Consider the following 4761-nt stretch of genomic DNA (forward strand, 5'->3'; position numbering starts at 1 on the left):
TGTTCCTTGTGCGATTAATGTATTCTACTGAAAGCTATGAAGTTTATAAGAAATGTAAGGAAAGTGTTGCTTTCCTGTAAAATTTATTAAAGCTTGGTATATAGATCTTTGTAAAAAAACCCAAACCCTCATCTAGCCTAAGTATGCTTCCGACACTCCCACAGCTTTTTTTCTTAGAAAACTGGATGGAATACAAAGAGGGCCCAAAACCGGAATGCCAGCTGTGTGAGGCTGCTGGATAAAACCTCACATGCAAACTCTTCTGTTTTGGAGGGGAGAAACATCTTTCTTCCCCTTATCTGTATCTACTTCTGCAGTTTTCCCTTTTCTTCACCACCAGATGCCTTGGGGGAATAATTCTTTTCTCAGTGTCCATGTTCTTGCCTCTTCTTTCCTTAACTTGGTTCAGGCTGCTCTAATCAGTGTTTAGCCTGATCCACAAATCTTTTTGCTGTCTTTGCTTTTGACTTGTTTTCTCCCTGGCAGCCTCCATCTTTTGGACGGCTGTCATTTCTCGTCCCAGCGTTGCTGCATTTGTGGTCCTCCTTTTGGGACTCGTTAGTCTGATGCGTTCTCCCCCGGGTGACTGTGTGCTTAGCTGCCGCGGCTGCCAAATCTGCCTCTTTTCTAGGCAGTCCCACGTCTTTTTTTTGTCACACCAACATCTTTTCTGTGTGTTACAGCACACGTGTAACATGCCGATACAGGCTTATATTTTACCAGCGATACAGTTTTTTGAGTGAAATTTGGATTCCTTTGCTGTTCTCAGCTGGGCTTTGGTGATGGTTTACTGCCAAAACTGCAAGGGTTTTGGGGAGGGTGAGGAGAGCAGAGGTGCTTTATAAACAGGTTTTGGGTTTCGTGAATTTTGGCACCTAAAAAAATTTCAGAGCAGGGAAGTAAAATGTGTTTTCTGGAATGTTTGGGTTTTTTCTTGGCAAGGTTTTCAGTTAGATGTTTACTCTTTTGTTTCAGAGTATGAAAAGTCTATTAAAAAAAAATCCCCAAATGACTGGGAAATTTGGTACTGTATTGAGTTGGGACTTCTCAGGTGTCTTGTCTGGCTGCGATCTGTGAAGCCTTTCCCCTGGAGAGCTCTGCGCCCAGCGCTGTGCCCGCTCCCATGCCATGCTCAGCTGAGTCTTCCAGCGGCTGCGCTGCTGCTGCAGCAAGAAAAAAAACCCCTTTGCACAGATACCCTTATCTGCAATCAGTCCATTTGGGGGAGAGAGCCAAGCTGGTAAAGAGCCGAAGTCAAGTATCTGAGACGCTTTCCACTTTTATTAGTTGTTAGACGCCCTCTATAAACCAGCAGTAACCGGAATAGTAAACTGTCCATGTCCTGCCAAAGAACACGCTGTTCCAAGTTACCCTTGGTGTGAGACGGGTGAATCTCACTGTCTGTGCCTCTCCCATCCTTCTGCCTTGTCACTAGAAGGTGAGGATTTCTGAGGCTGTTCTTTGCCTACTGCTATTGCATTTTGCAGGGCAGATGGCCCCGGGCAGGCACCCAGCTGGGGCTGAAGGTGTGAGGAACTGGAAGGTGCAGACTGCCCTGCCAGCTCTGCAGCCTGAGACCTGCTGCTGCCTCTTCTGTTCGTTACAGCTCTGTGGCAGCAGATGCCAGAGCCCATCCCAGGATGTCAGCAGCCGAGGTGCTGCGTTTCAGAGTGCCTTGGAGAGGGCTGGCCTGGAAAAACAGCTCTGCCTTCCCCCTCTCTCTGCAGCCCGTCCCGTTGCAGCAAGCTCCTCGCCGATACCACTATTTCATCAGCACAGGAGCAGGCTCGGGACGGTTGTTTTGCCCTATGGAAAAGCATCTGATGTCTCTGCAGTATCTTTATGTTTGGATAATGTTTGTCTTTATGTTACTGGGATTCCCACACGACCGGACTTACTGGTAGCGATGTTGACAGCGTTGTCTGTTGGTGAGAGCATGGGAATAGATGCCCAGGTTTTTGTTCTCAGCTTTCCTAGTGTTTTAAGCAAATTGCTCTATTGTGTCTTTTGTAGGGAGCAGTGTTTTTTCACTGTTGCAAAATCGTTCGGAGGTCTTTGTCGAGTATCGGCTTGTGTGCGTACACCGAACATTGAATCGGGGGGGTGTCAGGTGCTTGCTTCCAGCTCGGCCGTGATGTGGGGTGAAGCGCTGCCTCTTTACAGGGACTCGCCTTTTTGGTGAAGGAGGCTGTACCGTGGGCTTACGGTGCTCAGGGAGGGAAGCATCCCTTTAGGGAGACGGGAAGTGAGGAGTCGGGCAGGAAAAGTCTAGGACAGTTTGTAAGAGCTGGATTCCTCTGTCTTTACAAGCGTCCTTAACCGCCTTTCGTCTGCCCTGTCACTGCTCCGGCTGGTTTTATGTGCTTGCTGAGCTCATGCTGTACCCAGGGTTAGATGGTTTCCTTAAGGAGCAGCCGTGTTCGTGGGCTGTTGGTTGTTCACTCTTGCAAACGAGAACTAGCTGACAGGTAAGGGTCTGGGGTCAGCACGTGGACTCGTTAAGAAGGTGCTCCCTGAATCTGGATTTTTATTCCTCATATCTTTTATTTTAGGTATTCTCTGGCTGCAGATAACTGTAAATTACCCCTATTTTTCCACTCCTCATCCCAATTAAGATCAGAGGCGGGTATGGTTGCTCACCAGCCCAGTAAGGCCGGTGGCAAGGGATGAGTTCTGTGTGCTGAGTCCTCACTTAACTGTTCCAGTTCATAAGGAATCTGGTGCTAAAGGATGAAAGTGTCATCTCCTTCTCCCAGTGTAATGTATCTAGCAAGTCAGTTGTTTGCTTCATGTATAAAAGATAATCATATGTTGTTTCTGAGGCAAAACTTCTTCTGGAGGAATCGTTCCAGGTGCTAAAAAGCCTGTAAAACACTAGTTGGTGGAATGAGTAGGAAGTTCTGCAAACGAAACTGCTCTGCCAAGTGGCATAGCGTCAGCTTCTAAATAACCTCCTCATCTCCTGATTTTCAAGCAGTGGCAACTAAAACGCAGCCTCCAGCTCAGGAGGTCCATGAACCGTGGGCTGCCAGGAGTGTGAACCAGAGGAAGGGCTGTTCTGCACGTGCCCCGGGTGCAGGTTTTTCCCTGTGCATCAGTTTCTGGGCGCTGTCAGGATCAAAAGTCTCGGCCAGGTGGGTTGCTGAAGCACTGATCAAGAAGCAATGGTGAAACCTTTGCATGGTTTCTAAATCAGCTCTAATGTCTGGCTCTGTAGGATTTGTTAACTTACCCCTTTTTGAGCGTCCGCACATGTTGAGCGAGAGGTGGTGGGACTCCAGTCACTGAGCTGAAACCCAGGAGGATGTGAAGGAGCACGCCACGGGTACGCACCAAACTCTCCTGATCCTCACCTCTCAACAGCAGAAAACACAAACAGGCTGAGAATGTGATTTCCAAAGCTGAACGGCTCCCACGTACAGAAAACCGCCTACCTGTGGCAGCTGCTTCTGCCGCTGCTTGATATCACAACTGGTGTGTCTGCTTGTAGCTCTGGCTCCTGGGGTGATTTCGTTATTTAAGAACCCAAATTTAATTTAAAGAAAGTGGTTAAGCTTCTTGTTCTTATGATCACCAAGTGAAATTGGAAAATGTCTGTAAAAATCCATATATCAGAAGTAATAGAAAATCTAAATTTTAAATTGCCGTTACTTTTTGGAGCTAATCATAAATTTAAAAAATTCATGAATGAAGACTGCAGATATTCTAGCGCATTATTATCTTGTAACTGTAACTGCAGCAGCATTAGAGCAGCTATACACTGTTACTCAAGGGTTTGACTTTTTCAGTGAATTTTGAACGTGGAAGTTCCCCCGTGCAGGGCAGCATCAGCCGTGCTGGCGGCATCTCATCTGGCAGAGTGTTGCCCAGTTCTTCGGTCCTGCTTGTGGTGGTTGTCAGCAACTAGACCCACCACTTCCACTGCCACCGAGGGGAGATGCAGGGACCCTCGGCATGCTCTGCCCCGGCAGCTCTGCTCCAGAGCACCGCGTGCTCGGGGAGCTTCAAGCAGAGAAGGAGCGTGGACCCCCCTTGCCGCCGTGGCCGCCCCCACCACCTCGCGCTGGCGCTGCGCTGGGCATCGTGCCCAGAACATCGTGTTCCCAGTCGTATGATTTAACCACGCGATCGTGTTTCCTCTTGAAGTTTTGCAAAAGTCCTTCAGCAAGGCAGGTCCCAGTGGGTTGTGATGGGCTCCTGGGAAAGCTGTGGGCCGGCACCAGCCAGGGGCCGGGTGGGCTCACAGTCCCGCTCAGCCCAGCCCCGTGGGGACCACCAAACCCCCCGGCCGCCCTCACATCGGGGCACGCACAGCACCCCCCCTTCTTGCAAGCCACGGCCATCAGCCTTTGCCAGCGCTGAACTGCACCCACTGCCAACAGGAAAACTTAAAGGCAACTTTTTAATTTATTTATTTATTGCCAAGAGTGGTACTGCTAAACAGCCTGGCACTTCCTCCCCACACCTGAACCTTTATGGAGGCTGGAGTATTTCTCTCCAACACACATTAACAGCCGTGCCCACCTGCGGTGTGAGCATTAACAAACCCTGAGCAGCAAACACAAACAGAGCACCCGCGGGCTCTGGGAGCAAAGGAATGGTTTTCTTTCACTCTGTTTCTGTTGTAGGTGTTTAGGGGTGGAAATATTGCCACCTCAGAAGTCAAAAGTAGCTTGGGTCCCAACCCGAGGGTCCGACCCACGGTGCAGCGCAGCTGCGGCACACGCTGTGCCGTGCCTCAGCATCCAGTGGGCCACAGCC

Source organism: Pygoscelis adeliae, unplaced genomic scaffold, assembly GCF_000699105.1.
Source record: "Pygoscelis adeliae isolate BGI_AS28 unplaced genomic scaffold, ASM69910v1 Scaffold173, whole genome shotgun sequence".
In the NCBI taxonomy this organism is placed as follows: domain Eukaryota; kingdom Metazoa; phylum Chordata; class Aves; order Sphenisciformes; family Spheniscidae; genus Pygoscelis; species Pygoscelis adeliae.